We start from the raw sequence: 21,002 nt of genomic DNA, 5'->3' as shown, positions 1-21,002 counted from the left end.
TCCAGGCTCCGAGCTGTCAGCACAGAGCCCGACGTGGGGCTCGAACTCACGGACTGCGAGATCGTGACCTGAGCCGAAGTTGGACGTCCAACCAACTGAGCCACCCAGGCGCCCCTTTTTTTTTTATTTCTTTTTAAAAATTTTTTTTAAATGTTTATTTATTTTTGAGAATGAATTGGCTTTTAGTTGGGGGCATTGGCAAGAGGGGGTACCCAGGGCAATAGACTCCCCACAAGTGGAGGCTGAGGGCTGAGACTGAGCCCCAGGTGGATCTCCTTTTCCCAGCACACCTCTGCATACCTCCTTCCCCCCAAAGCTCTATGGCACGTCCAGGAACAGGGAGGATGGGAGGGACCACAGTGACTATTCACCTGGACAAAATATCAGATGACTCGGATACCGGCTTCCCATCGTGGGTCTCTATCTTCTTCACAGCCACAGCCTGGAAGGAGCTGACACAGCTGAAGGAACTGGAGACCCTGCCAGGGCCGGACTGGAAGGAGCTCAGTCTATAGGTGAGTCCAGGGCTCATGAGGCCCCGGTAGGCTGAGCTCAGCCCGCCTCAGTAGCCGCTAGTCTGGTCGTAGTATGAACCCTCATGTTCTTCCCAGACTCCAGCAGGGTCTCCTCACCGGCCAGCAGCTTGCAACAGGTGACGATCTTGATGTCCAGGGCCAGCTTGATGTTCATGAACTCCTGGCACTGGCACGGCTGCCCGGCCAGGTCCTGCTTGGCTCAATGCAGGGCTCCAATTTGGCCAGCTTGGCATTGGCATCCTTGAACCATCACGGTGCTCCGCATCGGTGATGACTGCTTCCGGGGAAGCCCTCAGATCCTTGAGGCCTTCCACGTCAGCCTGGAGTTGACGGATATTTTCATTCATCTCGGAAATCTCTGTCCTCGTGCAGTGAAGGTCGTGTCCGTTTGTCCCAGCCACCGTCTGCAGCTCCCCACTCTTGACCTGGGGCATGGTCTCAGCCTCAGCTGCAATTGTTTTTATGATATTTCAGTATGCTGGGTTATTTCAATACAAATATTTTAAGAATCAGAATATTTATCACAAATATCAATGAGCAAATATTAAAGAGAAAGAAAAAAAAAAAAAAAAACTTCTCCAAAGCTGAAAAAATAAGTTCATCCCCACCTTGCACCATTTCTAACAGTAGATTGATGTTATTAAACCAGTTATGATGGATATTTAATAGGCCTGCGCCAAAATGTACTGCATTTAGAATATATTGTTGGATTTGGTTGCCAGGAGTTTTAGAGTTTATTTTCATATTTGTTCATGAGTGTTATTATACTGTAATTATCTTATTTCAAACTGTCTTTTTAGTTTGCGGCATAAACGCTTTTGCTAGCTTTATAAAATGACAGGAGCATGATTTCTCTTTTTCAGCTATCCAGAAGGACTTGTAAAATATTGGAATTACTTTTACCTTAAATGATTGATAAAACTCAGTGATGAGGTCATCTAAGCTGTATGTGTGTGTTTGATTACTACTACAATTTCTTTAATTGTCATAGGCTTATCATATTCAGGTTTTTAATTTCTTTTTTATGTGTTTCTGAAGGTGTTTTTTAAGTAGATATGTGTCTGTTATATCTCCATGTTCAAATGCTGGCATAATTTGTTTCTATTCTTTTTTTTTTTTATTTCTGACTTACTTGTTCTTCTCTGTCTCTGTCTCTCTCTTTGTCTCTCTGTATCTTATCTCATAAAAAGTACTATTATCTTATAAATTCACCTGAATTTCCTATGTTGAAAAGATATATAAGGATAATATTAGTCAACATGTTTTCATTTTGTAGAAAGTTGTGAGAAAATGGGATAAAGAATAGAATTTGAGAATAAAAGGTAGATGAAAAACTCATATACATTGTTAATCCTGTAAATAGATAAATAGATGATAGATTAGATAGATAAATAGATAAATAAAATTTTAAGTGTAACAAACTTGAAGTTAGAGTAATGTAGTTATAAGCTACTTTAAATCAGAATTTTTTGACAACTAGCTTTACTTACTAAAATGATTACGTACATTTATGTGGAATTCACTCCTGTATCATAAAAACTTTAGCAAAGATAAATACATTTTTAAATAAATCCTATCATTAATCTTTGAAGTTTATCTTTCCATATATTAAGTTGGAGATACTATCATTTAGGTAAAAGTAGATATTTCCACCATCTTCTCAGTAGGAATAGACCTAGGGCTAGAATAAGGACTCCGTGTTACCTGATGATCAGGAATGTGCTTGAATTCCACTGGGTCATGAAGATCATTTTAACTCTTCTGGGGATTGGCTTTGTTTTCTTTTAACTTCTTTATTTTTATGACTAGCAGAAATCAGGAGGAGTAAAGAGGGTGAAAAACATGACTTTCTGTTTAGCATCAGTTAATCATTCAAAATCATTTTGTTCCATTTTCTTAAGGCAATGAGAAGCCTGAAACAAATGTAATGTTTTCCACCAAGCTACATTTATTGAGTAGTTGAAATGATTGACAGCTCAAAAAAAACTCCTTTCAAAAATAGTAATTAACAGCAGCAACCCTTCCAAACAGACTATCTTCTGTCAATAAGCATCACAAAAAGGCATCCCAAACTTGAAATGATGGTGGCAGGTAAGCAAGATATGTAAGCCAGAGCAAGCAAGGCACTTTAGCTCTCAAATTTTAGTGAGGGAGAAAACACATTTTGAGATTTTCTTGAGAAATAGCAAAGCCTTAAAAGAAAATGTTATTAAAAGAAAATTTAGAGATGATTCTCAATATATATGAGATGGCTTTGCTCAAAATACTGTATTCTATCTTATCGAATTATTTCAAAGAAATAATGAGAAAAGTTTCCTTTTGTCTGAAGACTTTGTCCCCATGTTATTGGCTTTCCTTATTCTTACCCTTCTTTTTCTTTGGGATTGGCCAAATATCTGTTGCCTGGAAGGGTCTATTTTACTAAGGTTTTCATCATTTTGTTTTTCAATATACTGTCGTATGGATAAAACTGTCTTATTTCCATGTGGCCCTTATAATCATTAGAATTTAGGAAACATTTTTTTTGTGTGTGTGTTAAAAAAAGTGCTTTCTCTTTCTATTAGGACAACTTGTTACTGAGCTGAATGCTTACCCTTTGAAAATACAAGTTAAACTGGTCTTCATTTACAAGGCTGTTTAAATGATGCATGGCATTACATATTGGAGTTTGTGGTGAGAATTAATTGCATGCCTCTAAATATGTGATTGCTTTATCGTTTTCACTCCTGTAAAAATGAGATGTTGATTTTTACCAAATTTCCCTTGATATTAAATCTTTAGCATAAATGAATATAATTGCTTCTCATCTAATAGAGCCAACTCTATAATACCCAAGATACCCTTTGGTGTTAAAATAATGCGATCTAGTGAACTTGGCCTAACACCTCTTTTCTTCAGTAAACTATGACAAATTTAAGTTTTGGTGTAAGTAGGCTGTTTCAATTTCTTTCTCTTCTTTCAGTATTTTGCTGTAGTTGCTGAATAGTTTCTTAGCAAGGGAAGAAAAAGGATTAACTTGACTAAAACCCAGTTAAAATGCAAATGAAATGAATTTCTGGGCAATAAAGCATGCATTAAGATGGAACTCTAATGAACATAATAGTAAAAAATCCCCGGAATATTTTATGCACCTCTATCTATTTCATCTTTATGCTCATCTAGATGTAAGTCTTCTGATAATTTTAGAGGTTTTGCATTTCTGCTTGCCACAAACATGATTAACAGCTTTATTACTCCGTTTTCTCCAGAGAGGGCTTCAAACCTACTTAATTTCACTCTCTTGAAACCATATCACGAAGCCCAAAAAGATTTTTATCTGATTTCTAAGATTTATGCTTATTTCATAGGGATTACTGAAGTTCAATATTCATGGCCGCATGTAATATAAAATGGCTAAGTACAGTTAGGAGGCTTTGGTATTTGTTTTGCAATGAAATATTTAAAACAAAACAGATTCAATGTTTGTGTTATAGCGGTGTGTTAATTATTAGGTTAGAGATAAGAGGGAATGGTTTCTTCACAGAAATAGAGATACGAGTTTCTCTTATCAGCCTGAAGATAGAGGATAGCCTATCCAGGAGGACTGGAGAGGAGAGCCATTTTGGTGATGGATTTTGCTGAGTCAGGTATCCCTTTTGTTGAGCTAAGCCAGTGTTTAAGCCAATGTAACTGGGTCATTTCTTTTACCTTGTTAGACCTATTCACATTTTGCTCAACAGCATTTTAAAAATTCAGAGGGTTTTAATATATTATCCTGTAAAATAATTGTATAATCTATTATTATAATAGATCATAAAAGAGTATGGTCATTATAGAGTAAGTACTATTCCAGAATCATAAAATGTTAATAAGTGTTCAAGGTCAAGAAAATATAGGGTAGGTTGAGAGTTAAGTCTATAGAAGCTGGTACATTATGAGTTGAAATAGCTGCAAAAGATTCATGAAGTCTATTCTATGCCAAGAACAGTATCCCTGAAACTAATTTAAATGATTAGTTTTACTTTTTTCATGTTCATCCGTTAGAAAGCATATGGTATAGCCTCAATGATTATAGCAATAAAAAAGGACCATTTGCTAGTCATGGCAATGTTGTGACTATGAGATATAAAGTCAAATATAACAAAAGAAAAGCAGTCTTAAAAACTAAAAGCCATGGAAATGCATTATTTAGTGCACAATATGCTTTTGATATTGGAAGAAGATATTTCGGCCTCAACTATATGTTTGTACATATACATACACTCACGTACATACACACACACACACACACACACACACACACACTCACACACACACATGCGTATAATTAGGAGGGGCAAATGAGTTATTGAGTAGGTGGCCCTATCTACTTATCCTAGTTGATAGACTATCTTTGGACTCTTTTTTTCCCTGAAAGCCAGAATATTAACTTTGCCAACTACTCTGTGAATGAAAGATCCTTCATCAAGTATATGCTCTGTCCTCCAGGAAATACAAAGTGCAGTGCTGCCTGGTGACTCAGAAAGCACTTTAAATAGCTGAGGAAATGTAATGCTTTTACTGTCTTATTTAAATTATTCTTTCTACAGTTAAAATTGAGCTGTTATTCTATCATAAAATATGTACCTATATACTCATTTACATTCATAGAGTCGTGGAGTTCTTAATCTTAGCTTCCCTGAAACAATTAATTCCATTCCAGTCATGCTCTGGGTATCGCTCCTTCCTGCTGTCCCTATCTGGTTCCACCTCTGCATTCTTTTCGAGTTCTTTCCTATTATTAAAGAGAATAGACATAACATGAATATGCACTTACTGTGCTTATCTGAGGCAACAGTGCTTTGTCTCCATGAAGTGTTTCTTTTCCTAATTTGTAATGCAGTGTTTCTCCATTATGGTAATCCACTATTTCAGTCATTAGTGGCGGTGGTTGACAGTCTACATTCTTGGAGAACTGTGTAGATGGATTATTGGCTCTGACCCAAGAAGGTTAAGTCACTTGTCTAAACACCACCGTTATCATTTGGCTGTCCAACACGTTGCCCTCTCACATCCATGCATGTATACCATTACTCCCGATTTGTTAGAAAACTTCTACCCTTCATTCAGGAAGATACTCTTCTAGTAAACTTTCAATCAAGGTGTCCGCAACATGGCTGCTATCACGTTCCTCTGTGATCAATCAGGGATGAGCACATGATCGGGCAGCCTGAACAAACCCATCCTGGCAACTATTCTACTACAAAGAGAAGGGATAATTTTATTTTCGTTTTGATGTAATTTATTGGTATAATTCTACATCAGAGTGAGAGGTCTTTGTTTTCATACTTTTGTTTGTTCTTTTTTTTTTTTTTTTTTTTTTTTTTTTTAAATACCATAAAACACACTGCTGGTTTGAAAGCTCCTAGGAAATTTCCCAGGTATAATGTGAAACAGGCACTGTATTCAGAGGGCACGGAGAGACTGAAGAAAGAGGTAGGCTCCTACATGTGGGTAGGTAGCAGGTTTACCCAGCAAGGCAACTTACATATGTGACTTGTCTTGGGTGGCAGCAAGATGAGTGGATTTCTGCACCTGACTTCCAAATCTTAAAAGTTTATATAGAAGTCTTAACTGGATTCAGTCACATATGCTGTCCATATGGCCTTCCTATCACATTACTATCTCAAGGCCATGTCTGTGGAGCACTTTTCTGGGGGCAAGGAAGGCAAGCATAACTCACATTCCAAGGATAAGGACAGGGGTGGGTGGTCCCCAGTTGCTCTGGGCCAGCTCCAGGGTCAAATGGCTGCCATTTCCCCTTAATCTTCTTCAACAATCCACCTTCCCACTCCCTTGTGACTGGCTCCTAAAATTCCACCAGCTCCCTTTTCTAAAATGCACCCTGAGTGGTCAGCAAGGGGTTTCGTTAGTGTGGAGGTAGCTATCTGGCTGCATTGGAGGCAGATGCTACAGCAGTTATACAGGCACACGCAAAAGAAAACACAGATCAAGACAATGATTTCCAAAAGTAGTGACAGCGCTTTCAACCAAGACCCGGCATCTGAACCACTGATTTATTCTAGTTCCCTGGGCTGGGGGTGGCATCAGTCATGGCATTTACCTGTGTCTTTATGTGATTTTAAAAAAATTATACATTAACAGGCTCATCATGTATAAACACACAACATTCTGTTAGGATGATGGCATGGGTGTCTTTTTGTGAGCCCATCCCGTTTTGGAGGACAGCTTTTCTCATTAGAAACATTTCAGTGTTCAACAAGGACAGACTTTGTTGGCTATTACTCAAGGCTTGATGAGTAAATTTGGTAAGGATTCCTGTCTGTGCTCTATCATCCTCTAAACAAATGGAGGAAACAAAGATGATGGCCAGATGTCATACCAGTGAAACACAGAATGTGCCTACCTGGCTCTAAGGAGAAAGTTTGGCAGCTGTTCTTACTATGGGGCAAATTCACCTTTGTGCCTAGGAAAAAACCAGAGTGTGATGGACCAGCCACCCAGGTGGAAGCCACATTTTGTGCCGCATAATAATTGGATTCCATTTAGTGCTACCTAATAAATACCTAGGCAGTGTAACCAGTCAGTGCCAAATCAGTCGCTCTCCCTTAATGTGACAGAATGATGCACAGTTTCAGTGGTACCTGGTATCCCATCCCATGTTTCTGGTACAATTGGGCTGAATCTGTTGAGAGGGATTTTTCTGTTCCCAACATAGGAATACCCAGGTGCCCAAATATCCATGGCATGGAATCAGCCATTCCCAAACATGAGTATAGCCACTCACGGCTCCAAGGGTGTATTTCCAGCACCTTGTTGACCAGCAGTTTGGTGGACTGTCTTTATAGTTTGTCTGGCAGAAAAACAACACTCATGCCCAGTATTATTAATACTATGTCCTACAGGCTATGTTTCTAGATCATTATTGGTAATATCAGATGAACTAAGAGTACTAGTCCTGGTTTATTCTTTAATGTACAGCTTAAGGGCCTTCCGGTCCCTTAACTAGAGAGGCGATGCCCACCATGGCAATCCTGAGGAGCTGTAGAGAAGCAACAGTTGCCCACATACCCAGCAGGTCGATAGATCTCTTTATTGGGCATGAGTGGACCCACTGTGAAAAGGTATTTCCATCAGGCGGTGGGACATCACAGGAACAGCCAAAGTCTAAGGCCAGAAAGACACATTTGATTGAATCTTATATGGGAAACTCTTCCCCTTCTATAAGAATTACACTCATGGCCTGATTTTTAGAGATAATGTGGCTGGCTGCAGCTTTAGGAATTGGACCCAGTTGTTCATACCAACAATGTTGGCCGGCGGGAGGCAGCACTGTCAGGCATGAAGAGATGGACTGGGGGCAGGATATGCCAGACCAGTACCCCACCTTCTCCTCTCTTTAGATGGTGCATATTTTATTTCAAGTATAGTGTGTTTCAACAGGTCTGGCTTGCGGCAGGATAAAAACATGCCAGTGGGGACTGAGTAGCTCTCTCCAGGGGTTGAGAGTAACTCACCCAACCAGGAGGGACATCCCATTGCAAATGCCAGTCGACAATTCCTCTTCCAGGTGTGATGAGATTTGATGTTCTCGGCAGCATAGCAGTGTGGATTCATGGTGAGGATTGAGACAGTGGCTGTTCCCTGTGTCTCCCATACCTTTATGATGCTATGTGCTTCAAAGGGTCCCCAGTTTGGCACAGGGGGCAAACAGGCCCTACTAGTTCATCATTCAAATGTAGTAAAGCCTAGGACAGTACTTTTGTCCACCTGGCCAAGGTGGCTTTACCAGTTAACGATTTGATTTTCTTCTTTAATATTCCATTCTTCCTTTCTACCGGCCCTGCTGCTTGTGGGTTATACGAGAGATAGAACCGCCTCCATGTCATGCTGTTTTACCTAGTCTTGACCTTTGAAATGTGATTCCTAATCACTATTTATTTTACGAAGGCTATCCATATACAGTACTCAGTTTCTTTAATCCCCTAATGGTAGCAGGTAGTTTGCATAGTGGCAGGGGAAACCTCAGGGTACGTCAGATGTAGTGTCCACACCGGCCGAGGATTATTCAGAAACCTCACTCAGAGGGAAGGGACCAATATAATCACTTTGCCGATACCTCACCAGCTGGGAACTCTGATGAACAGCCCCAGGTTTTTTTGGCAGTTGCCTCGGGCATTGTTTAGAATACACAGTACGTGCTCTTACTGCACTAACCAAGTCACTGTACTTCAAGGGCGATCCAACATCTTTGGCAATATGCCATCTCATGTGGGCACTGTGATGGCTACTCTTTCTATCCGTCCAATCTGCTATATCTAGTTAAAGGTCAGTAGACAGAGCTTATACTTGAGCTAAGGATCAGCTTCCTAATAAACAGGGGATGTCCAGTGCCTTATGAGCTGGGACATGAAAAACAATGAGGACTACCTTAGTCTCTTGCAGATGGACCCATACGTCTTTCCACATATCTTGCCCCAACGAATGATCATCCACTCCTCAGCTTTCTATTTTCTAAGCCTGATGGCTAATCCTTTTAGAACAGCCTAACTCTCGGTGTATAAGGTGAACAGCCAGGCATTATGAGTGATCACCGGCCAGACTGCTCTGAGCTCAGCCGTTTGGCTGCTGCACTGGCTGCTATATGAGAGGCTCTACATAAAGAAGTACTGTGCACACTGCTAGAAACTGTTGCTCTATCAGGGCCTAGGGTTTCTGCTCCCTTCCGGAGCTGAGACCAAAGTCCCAGGGGCACTCTCCCCTTTCGTTGTTTCTGTCACTGTGCCCAACCCATACTTTCTGGAATCACAGAAACATCTAACTCAAATGGCATCCTTGCCTAGGATGTGTCCAGAGCTTTAATCTATTCGATTAGTATTTTTCCCTTCTCTGAGCTGGTTTCCTGTGCTGATCCTCCGTCCTATATGTGCCCTTTCTTTGCAAGGTGGCATAGGGATGTGGGCACTATACCAGGTGGGCATTACAATTCTCCCAAGTTTGAAAATCCCTACAAAGGCTTGCACTTATTTCACATTCTTAGGGGTTGGACTGGCTTGCACTTTATCAGTCACAGCTTCTGGGACAAACAGAAGTTCTTGGTAGTGTCTGGGCCTTGAATTTTCTGTGGGCTCACTGACCATCCTCTCCCTTTCAGATGTTCCGGGAAAGCCTGAAAGGTATCCTGTGGCATAAGCCACTCTTTACATGTTAAACATTATATTGTCAGTGTAATGGGTCCACATTTTACTGATGTGGGGACAGAGAACAGAGATAGGTGTCAGGCTGCCACCTCGTGACATATGGTGGAGCTATGCAGGTAACCTTGGGGGAACACCTGAAAGGCTCACTGTTGCTCTCCCATGTGAAGACAAATTGATCTTGTGACTCAGTGCATAATGGAAAAGACATTTGTTGAGTCCAGCACAACATGGTTCACTCCTGGGACCATGACCAACATAGCTAAGATGGTGGCAATGTCAGGCGAGGCCACATAGATGCGGGGGAGTGGAATTACCTTGTTTAGTTACTGGTAGTCTGCTGTCATCCACCATGAGCTTCCTGGGTCTTTTTAACCATCCAGATCAGGTTGTTGCAGTTCTTGGACACTTCCCCTTGTCTCCTTATATGTCCCCCAGGCCCTTTATATTATTTGACAGGGTTACTGGGTTCCAGTTGGTTCTCCCCCTCAGCACTGGCTTCATTACTCTAACCCTCAGGTGCAGTTCACCAACAGAAGTTTTTAGAGTTTGATCTTGTAGGATATCAATGTCCAATGTGTTCTCTGTTACTGCAGAGATTTAAAAAAAAACACACACACACACATTACCAGGGAGGTATGCCCAATTTTCAGTGTCAAAAGGACCTTGCTAGCCATAACTTTGTCTTCTTTCCACTGATGGCTCTGAGGGGGCCAGAAAACTTCTGAAGGTTACTCTGTATTAGAGTACATTCAGCCCCGGTCTCCACCACTGCTATTCCTTTTTATTTCTTGAGGACCGTAAATAGTGACTTCACCATGAGGCCTCTGATCACCTCCAGTGGCCCTCACTTGGAGACAATCTTGGCCTGCATTCTATACTCTGGATGTGGGAGGCACCCATCTGAGTAGGACTATGACCCTGGGGCTTCTGCTGGAGTAGGTGGGACTTCAGGGATGACAGGGGCAGGTGAGGATGATCAGACTATATTTCAGGTATTAAGACTTTCCACAGGCCAACCAACATAGTGTTAGGTTTTCAGACTATCTGTTCAAAAATATTCCTCAGGAATGAGATCATGCCACATTTGCTTCTGGGTTATTCTTGCTGGACCCTTCACAGCCAGTTGGGGTAGTCCTTTGGATTTCTGAGCTTCCTCCTTTTCTCTAGCCTTTACCACAGCCCACATCTATTCCCCCAGATCAGCAATGGATTGCCCAACATCCCACAGTTGTTTTGTCCCATAACTGAGTTTAGCGTGGATATCAGTGTCTTATAGCAGGTTATGAGGGTGGACTGGAGAATCTTGGCTCTCATTCTTGCAGGGAATGTGACTCAATCAGGGCCTTCAAAGGCAGGAGCTTAGACTGTCTTTCTCACTCCCAGCTCCCCAAGAATTTGCTACACTGACTCTATGAATTTATAGGGTCCAACTTACCCAAGGTGATCCCCTTAATTGGGCCAAGGCTTCCTCCTGGAAAGAATGATCGGATCTATATAGGAATAAGGACCTTGAAGTCACCAGGCACCATGCAGGTGCTGCCAGAGGGCAGAGTGTGTGGTGATGTTGCTCATTTTCTCTGCTTCCTACTCAGTCAGAGAAATATTATCACCTCCCATATCCCATAGCAGCACCAATCACACTGTTAAAATTTCCCTGGCCTTTTACTGGGACGTGGCAGCTGTGTGAATAAGCTCAAGGGAGTATATTCCCTCATCCTGGATGTTTCCTGAACTGGGAGATGTATTGCTAGCAGGGGTTGCTTTTGCTGTGCTTTTGCTTTCCTTTGTATCAGGGGTCTGTTAACATGGGGTGCTCTGTCAACTTCACTGTCAATCACCATAAGCCCCTCTGCTTCTTTCTCATCACTCTCCCCAGGATTCCACTTCTTAGCATCCCAATCAGGCTTAGTCACAAGGGCCCAAGTCTCAGTCCGTGGCAGTTTGAACCTTCTAGCTTGGCAAAATGGCATGCTACGTTCTCTAACTTATTATCCTGCTCCCCCACCTTGTCTTTCAGCCCCAGAGTCATCAGGCCTGTGGACATTTTATGTTTTTGTTTTTGTTTTTTTTTTTTTTTTCTTTGCTAAATGTAACTCATTTTTAAACTTCTTATATGAGCTTCAGCCTCCATTTGGGCATTGGTGGCCTGTCGAACCGCCCACTGTAGAAGACAGCCCAACCCATGGCCATGTGCTTTCATTCCCTGGCTCAGTGCACTTCTTCCAGCAAGTGAATTAGACCAGCTGGTGTTTCAGGCATCTTTGTACTTACACAGAGATCCACACATATCTGATATACGGACCACCCCTCCCCACATAGAAGTTAATGGCCAACTTGGTATTTGCCCCACGGATGGAGGAAACATCCTTCTCTAACTACAGTTTTTCTTCCAGATTTCTAACTCAAGCTTCAGCCTCTAGTTGGGCATAGGTGGGTGTTGACCTGCCCATTGTAGAGGTGAGCCCACTGTGGCAGCCATGCATTTCTCTTCTTTGCTGCAGTGTGCTGTGTGTAGTTCTTCCAACAATTGCATCAGACCAGCTGGTGTTTTCAGGGTGTTCCCATACTCACGTCGTGGTCCACAAACATCTGATGTAGGGGCCACCCTTTCCATGAGGAGGCCAATGGCCAACTCAGACTCTCCCCCACAGATGCCACATTCCCAAAGCCCATTTCTTTGGTCTCCTGGCCAGCTTGCCACATGTTGCTTTGCAAGTTCCTAGGGAACTTCCCAGGCATACTCTGAAACTGACCCTGTATCCAGAGGGCAGGGAGAGGCTGAAGAAAGAGAAAGGCTACTCCAGATCGGTAGGTGGCAGGTTGAATAAGTAAGGAAACTTACATAGGAGGCTTGTCTGGAGTAGCTGAAAGATGAGTACATTACTACCCTCACACCAGAATCTTAAAAACGTTTGTAGAGGGGCCTTAACTGGTTCAGGCACATATGCCATCCATATGTCTCAACACTACTTCCCTATTTCAAGGCTATGTCCTTGGAGGGAATTCTGGGAGCAGAGAAGGCCAGCCGAACCCACATTCTAAGGACAGGGAGGGGGTGAAGAGCCTCTGTTTCCCAGATCCAGATAGCCAGTCAACTTGCGGTCATGTCCTCTCAATGACCTCCTCTAACAATATATTTTTTTTTAACAGTGTACCTGTTATGCTTTGGAAGGCTACTTTGGCATAAGAAGGAGTATAGGTTATGATACAATTATGAACATAAAAATTAATGCACATAGTTTGAAACAAAATGTATCTCAAGGAGAGCATAGGAATGTATTCAATTAGAGACTTTTCTCATAAAAGGGTGAAACATTACTTAAAATTAAGATATGGATCATTCTTTCAATTAAAAAAAATAGAGAGGTAGTTGTAACAGTTTGATAAATTCACTGTTTTCCTAATAACGTTTTCCTTGCAGCACATTACTTTCCAGGTATTTGAGGTTTTGAATGAACACTAGATGTATTTAAGCCAATTGTTTCGGACTTGATTACACTGGCTAAAATAAACGTTAACTGGAATAGATTACAAATATTATAGCGACAACAACTTATCATCCTGGCAACTCATAAAAAATTTTTAACCCATATAATTCTTCTATAGCTAATAGGAGTAAGCTAAATTTAATTTAGACATCCTTTTTTCAAATATCTGATACAATTTATCATGTTAATATATGCTTATTATGCTAATATATGGGCTATAAGGCCTAAGAAATATATTTAACTCAAGATCCCTTATGCAGCAATAACGTGCAATGAGGGAGGAATGACATAGCCATTAAAAATAGGAAGCGTGCATATCCCCAACAGCCTCGTGTGAAAAGAGTTTGCGAGTCCCTAAGCTGCTTACTGTGTTCTCATGGCCTGCACTCTGGCTGCCATACACTTTCTTCCTAAAGCCACCTGTGAATGACCCGTCACACACAGCCCCCCGCATATACCCATCGAGCCACCTGCTGCCTGTGGCAGGGACCCTTCCCATAATACACAGGCTCGGGGCCCCACCATCTTCTCTGCTGTTCTTTACTTTCTCTTTCTCACAACTGCCCTCTCTTCCCTGAAGACCCAGCCCTCTCCACAGAAGAGACCCTGGCCTAATTTCCGTCACCCCCGGCTTTCACGCTTCTAGCCAGAGTCTTCTCAGATCTGCATCGAAGGGAAATGGAATCTTGTCTCCTTGAAAACCACGGGATGGCAGTCCCTGACAGCTGCTCATCGTTTTCCCAAGGTGCCTGGACTGTGTGTAGGGTCAATAAAACGAGGGGGTGACCCGGGGGTGTGGATTGTCAGGTTTGGCCCAGATGACAAGCGCGTTCTCCGTCCTCTGTGGTTAAGGGCCTCAGAGGCCAACTGACAGACACAGCCGTGCCCAGATGGGCATAAACGTGGGCTGTTTTCTCTGCCGATGCTACCACTCCTGAGAGGGAAAATGAGACTGAACAAGAGTGGTCAAGAGGCTTCAAATGCACAGTGTGACAAAGCATGGGTTGTATGTGAGCAGATCGTTCGGAAATCCAACAGTCAACACTTTGAAGGAAGGAGAGAAGAAACAGAAAGAAACAGAAGAAATCACATCATAATTATGAAATGGACTGCAGTTGTTGGAAAAATTTTATTTTATCTTATCTTTATTTTTTTAAGTTTATTTATTTTGAGAGAGACAAAGACAGCATGAGTGGGGGAGGGGCAAAAAGGGAAGAAAAGAACCTCTCAAGCAGTGTCCTTGCTGCCAGCACAGACCCGATGCGGGGCTCGAACCCACGGACCTCAAGATCATGACATGAGCTGAAGCAGGACACTTTACTGACCGGAACCATCCAGGAGCACCACATGGCCATGGGGCTCCTTGGGTGGCTCAATCGATTAAGCATCTGACTTTTTAAAAAAAAAATATTTTTTTTTTTTTAATTTTTTTTTTCAACGTTTTTTAATTTTATTTTTGGGACAGAGAGAGACAGAGCATGAACGGGGGAGGGGCAGAGAGAGAGGGAGATACAGAATTGGAAACAGGCTCCAGGCTCCGAGCCGTCAGCCCAGAGCCTGACGCGGGGCTCGAACTCGCGGACCGCGAGATCGTGACCTGGCTGAAGTCGGACGCTTAACCGACTGCGCCACCCAGGCGCCCCTAAAAAAAAATATTTTAATGTTTATTGTTTGAGAGAGAGAGACACACACACAAGAGTGCAAGTGGGGGAGGTCAGAGAGAGAGGGAGACATAGAATCTGAATCAGGTTCCAGGCTCTGAGCTGTCAGCACAGTGCCCAATGCGGGGCTCAAAATCGCTAACCGTGAGATCAAACCTGAGCCAAAGTTAGATGCTCAACAGGCTGAGCCACCCAGGCGCCCCCCACACCCCCAAATTTTATTTAACTATGTGATAATAACACTCAGGGGAGAGGATCCAGGTTTTTCTGTCCAATCTGCCATGGTTGCTCTTTCAACTGTTACCTCTGTTCTTACCTGCACTACCTTCCCACCTTTTTCCCTTCCCTCGCCATTTCCATGAGACTCCATGAATACTCTCACCGGTCCTTTCTCTACATGAAGTGTTTATTCTTCTAATGTGAATGTGCTTTTGTTCTTTGTATTAACATGTCACACAGACATATGTGTGGCAAGCAGTCTGTTTTTTAGATTATAGCTGAGACGTATGTGGGTTATTAGCTAGAAGGTTGACAGGGCAAGTTACTTGACTAAACAACATCATGGCAATGTGCCATAAAAGCCTATACTTAGATTGCTTTTATAGCAACGAGTATTTAATGGGAATAAAAGACTGAAAATACTATTCTGATACCACCACACGAATTTACATTTAATTAGAAAAACCTTACACTGAAAAATATTCCGATTCCAACCGATGTAGTGTTTGAAGCGGGGTGAATGATAAATGTCCCCACTCTACCCTCATTATAAACCAGTTCGAGGCAGATTTTTCTCATAGTGGTGATAGAGGGAGAGACATTCTCTCCTTTGTTTGACTTACATAGAATAGTTATGTGCTAAAAGACCAAATTAGGTCTGGTGAGAGCTTCTTAATAATAAACAATTTTTGAAATTTTAATGGTAAGATATAAATCATGGTTAACAGGATTTTGAAGAGAACAGATTACTTCTAACAGTTAATCATATAATGTTTTGCCTCAAAAGCAGGGTGGATTATTTTACTTTATGAGCAAATGCATCAAGGAAGGTGCAGGTGCTAAGGCTGCTCCTTCCCCAGGCATTTCTCTTCTGCCTGTAGCTTTATGCTGATTAAATTTAAGTATGTCCTCTCCCACCAGTGGTAAGATCTGCTCCTGTCTTTAGTCTTCAGAATTTGGAGAGGATTTAACTCTTGTCTAAGATTATTCACATACAAAATAAGGTTTGTAATTAGTAGTTTGGATGGACTATTCTTTTTTTTAAATGTTTATTTATTTTTGAGAGAGAGATTGTGAGCCGAGGAGGGCTGGGGGGTGGGGGTGGGACAGAGGATGTGCACTGACAGCAGAGAGCCCTATGCGGTGCTAGAACTCACGAACCGTGAGATCATGACCTGAACTGAAGTCAGACACTTAACCAACTCATCCACCCAGGCGCCCCTGGACAATTCTATTTATTTATTTATTTATTTATTTATTATTTTTTTTTAACATAACACTGCTTGAGAATACACCCTAGTCTTAAAAACTTACTAACATTATCCAAGGTTTGCTTCTATGGCCCTTCTTTTGTTTTCTCACCTCCCATCTTCCTTCAGGAGATCTCATTCTCATGTTTGTGGAAACTATACTTTTTTTTTTTAAATGACTTCTTCAATGCAGCCATCATTCTTCACTTCGAGTACTTGTAATATACTTCTTGGACAGCTCTTTAATGACACATTGATATAACTGGGCCACCTCATCCCATCCCTGATAGAGACTGCCTCAGGATGAGATTGGTGAATTTTATTTATTTATTTATTTATTTTTTTAATGTTTATTTATTTTTGAGACAGAGAGAGACACAGCATGAACGGGGGAGGGGCAGAGAGAGAGGGAGACACAGAATCGGAAGCAGACTCCAGGCTCTGAGCCATCAGCCCAGAGCCCGACGCGGGGCTCGAACTCGCGGACCACGAGATCATGACCTGAGCTGAAGTCGGACGCCTAACCGACTGAGCCACCCAGGCGCCCCAAGATTGGTGAATTTTATAAAGTGGTGCACATTGATAATATTCAGCATTGTATATCCCAAGTTCAGTTCTTGGGGGTGCCATACAGAACTCTTCGACTTACAAACCACCTGTAGGAGACCCCACTTGCACCATTTCCGGTCCTCTCTTCCTACACAGCTCTGCATGCCGTCGCTGCAGTAAGTGCCCTACTCTGTGCTGTGTTTCAGCGTCACGTGCATCCTGTTCCAGGGTTTCTTTTGGCATCGCGGTGAGAACTTGCTTCGCGTCCACACCTGCACAATCTGAGCCTGTGAGGTCTTACTGCCAGGCGGGATGAAACTTGGATGAATAGGAAAGGAGACCCAGAGAACAAATCCCTCCCCTTTCTCTTCTCCAAGTGAGAGTCCCGGGATGCACTTCATGCAGTTTCATTGGGACTGTGGGACACTGTGAACACTGAAAAGTGCGTCTTTGACCCTTACACCTTGGAATTAGACATCCGAGGAAAGTGATAGCACACAGGTCATTTATTTTATGTCAGTGGGTAACCTATGCAAAGACAGTATCAGAAATGGCCCTGGAAAGCAAAGCCTCAGAAAGAGAGCTCGTACCTGAATTACTAACCAACAGAAGGTCCATGAGGGTGTCCGTGAAGGAGGTGTGTGGCAATAAACTCTGGCATTCCCTGCCATTCCGTGGCATCACGGCCAGTGTGGCTTTTACCTGTGCTTAATTAGGATGGTACAAAGAGGAAAGTGAGCCGTTGTGATGTCCATTCACGGTGCAGTTGACCAGCATGGGAGAAACAAATATAAGGGTGGCAGGCTGGCTTTGACTAGCTTATTGAAAGTCCTGGAGAAAAAGATGATAGGCTAGAAGCAGCAAAATTCACCTAAATGAGAGAGCCATAAGATCTTTTTTTTAAACACTAAACTAAACTCCAGTTAGTTAACAGACAGTGTAATACTATTGCCAATATAGTGTTTCAACCCTTCTATATAACACCCAGTGTTCAGTGCACTCCTTACTCCCCATCACCTATTTCACCCATCCCGACCCCCCCACAACCTCCCCTCTGGTAACCAACAGTTTGTTCTCTATAGCTTAGAGTCGGCTTCTTGGTTTGCCTCTCTTTTTCTGCCTATGATCATTTGTCTTATTTCTTAAATATCATCTATGAGTAAAATCATACAGTATTTGTATCTCTCTGACTGATTTTTTTTCACTCAGCATAATACTCTCTAGCTCCATCCGTGTCGTTGCAAATGGCAAGATTTTATTCTTTTAAAGATACTCCTCTTCTCTAGCCACGAGATGTCTGTGCTGAAAATCAGGCCCAGCTTCAGAATATAAGCGTAGTTGACATGCAAAGAAGTTTTAACATATCTCTTTTGTCAAAGTCAGGCTACACTGGAAAAGAGACAAGGCTCAAACCTGAAATAGGCCTACGGATGACAAGCCTGAGACTCTTAAATTCCAAGTGTCCCTTGAACAATCAAGACCATTTGAAATAAGCATATTTGAGTTCAAGGTAATGAAGAATTGTGATCTTTTTTTTTTTTTAATTTTTTTTTTAACGTTTATTTATTTTTGAGACAGAGAGAGACAGAGCATGAACGGGGGAGGGGCAGAGAGAGAGGGAGACACAGAATCGGAAACAGGCTTCAGGCTCTGAGCCATCTGCCCAGAGCCCGACGCAGGGCTCGAACTCACGGACCGCGAGATCGTGACCTGAGCCGAAGTCGGACGCTTAACCGACTGAGCCACCCAGGCGCCCCAGAATTGTGATCTTTGAGGGATTAAGGTCTAAATATCCCAAACAGGAAGTAATCCAGACCAGGCAAATTACTGACCAAGATTTCGGGGAATCTAGAACCTGTGGTGGAGGAGAAAGGAGAAGAGGGATATTAATGAATCACAGCCTGTCACTAGCCGTAATGATGAAGAATGTAGCTTGCTTAAAGTCTTTCAGTTATTTCATATGGCTACCACCCTTGGAAAGGATAGTATGGTGAATTCAACTTTTACTTTCACTCTTATAAAATAATCGTGTACCTTTTATTCTCATTAAAATGGTATCCGGATATTGTACCGTGGGAGCCTACTATAATAAAGGAAATGAGTGGATTCTCGTGGCACAGGGACTAAATTGTATCAGACCCCTCAAATACAATATTTTTAAAACGTCTATTCATTTATTTTGAGAGAGAGCATGAGTCACGGAGAGGCACAGAGAGAGAAAATCCCAAGCAGGCTTCGGACTATCAGCAAGGAGCCCCGTGTGGAACTCGAACCCACAAACCATGAGATCATGAGCCAAAACCAAGAGCCAGATGTCTAACCAACTGAGCTACCCAGGCGCTCCTCAAATTCAACATTTCCTTTCCCTCACCCATCTTGTTCCAACTGCCCCAATTAGCTTGTTACGACCTAACTAGCTCTTTCTGGTACAGCCTGACTACGCCTGACCTTATGCCAGTTCAGCATGATTCTCACCTAATTTCCTAGATCTCACTCTTGATGCCTGCTACAGGAACCCCTAGGTACCCACTCATGTGTTACCTGGGAGGTTGGAGTTGTTAATGGCAAGATGATATGGCTTTTACCAATGGAAGGACAGCCCAATGGATGAATCCTTCTCTCTTTCTTCTGATCAGCATTCCTGAGATGTACTTTACCGGGCTACTGTGGTACACACCTGTGGTTGGGACGATTGTTCACTGACAGTGGCATCCATTTGGATAAAGTGCTGTTATATTGGGCCACCCTCCTCCTGTGTTTTTTCCTTCTCATAGTCTCTGAGATCATGATTCATGAGGTGACAGCACCAAAGATGTTTGCTTCAGACTCTACCTTCTGAGAAACTCCAAATAAGATATAATTCAATAAATACAATAAAATACATTGAATTACCAAATAATACCTATTTAGTATTAGTGTGTAGAGAATATACTAAGTCTAAATATGTCTGTTTTTTTTTAATATAGTTAAGATTTTGGAAGCATCTCTGCTATTTCTGATTTCCTAATATGCTGCTCTCTTCTCTGAAGAGGATTTTGAAAATAATTGTCATATAACCCTTCATTGCAATAACTCCGCTTGCAGAAATGTATCCAATGGATATACTCTAAGGAGCATAAAAACCATTTTATAATTGTGATTCTCACATCCTGATGTATGATAGGAGGAAAACATCAGAAACAGATGTATAGACTCAAGTTAAATAATTTAAGTAAATTATGATACAGATAAGGGATGAAATATTATACAATAATTGAAATTCACAATCTGGGAGCATATGTAAATGTCTGTAATATGTTTCCAGGGGAAACTATGTTAAAATCTGGATGTACTGTGTGTCTTTCATTTTGGAAATATATAAAAACATTAATAATAGGTATTTATGATTTTTATACAACATTTTATTGTTTTAGAAATGTTTTTTTATGTTTTTAAGTTTTGTAGAATAAAATAATTACTTCTAAATCAGGTAACAAATACTTTATCGGGGCGCCTGGGTTGCTCAGTTTGTTAAGCAACCAACTATTGATTTCTGCTCAAGTCACGATGTCACGGTTTGTGGGATCGAGCCCATGCTGACAATATAGAGCCTGCTTGGGATTCTCTCTCTCTCCCTTTGCCCCTCCCCAACACACGCACATGCATGTGCTCTCTTTCTCTCTCTCTCTCAAAGTAAATAAATAAACTTAAAAAAAGATAAGTAAATACCTTATTACCATAAATTGTCTGAATCTTGTATTTATGATATTTTATCTTTGAATACTTCAGTATTTTTCTCATAAGTGATTACCTCTTTAAATATTTCACATTGAAGAAATGTCTATGTCCTTATTTTTTATTTTTTTATTTTTCTTTAGAGAGAGACTGTGCAAGTAGTGGAGAGGAGCAGAGAGAGGCTCAGCACAGAGCCAGATGTGGAGCTTGATCCCATGACTCTGGGATCATGCCCTCAGCAGAAATCAAGAGTCAGAGGCTCACCCAACTGAGCCACCCAGGTGCCCCTGTCCACACCCTTCATTAATCAAATGGAATCCAAATATTTTTTTTTTTTATCTTATCCAGGAATGTTTAGAACAGACTGAATCATAGAGTTCCAAAAACGTTAGTATGTAGTTTAACC

At 41.8% G+C, this 21,002-nt stretch overlaps 1 pseudogene; it reads right to left on the bottom strand.

Annotated features, from left to right (window-relative positions):
- Positions 1-367: 367 nt before the first annotated feature.
- LOC132680312 (keratin, type II cytoskeletal 8-like) lies at positions 368-8,132 on the bottom strand (annotated as a pseudogene).
- Positions 8,133-21,002: the final 12,870 nt, after the last annotated feature.

Source organism: Panthera onca, chromosome A1 (genome assembly GCF_046562875.1).
Source record: "Panthera onca isolate mPanOnc1 chromosome A1, mPanOnc1 haplotype 2, whole genome shotgun sequence".
NCBI classification, from domain to species: domain Eukaryota; kingdom Metazoa; phylum Chordata; class Mammalia; order Carnivora; family Felidae; genus Panthera; species Panthera onca.
Note: the sequence above shows the minus strand (reverse complement) of the source record. Positions and strands in the feature narration are given on the sequence as shown.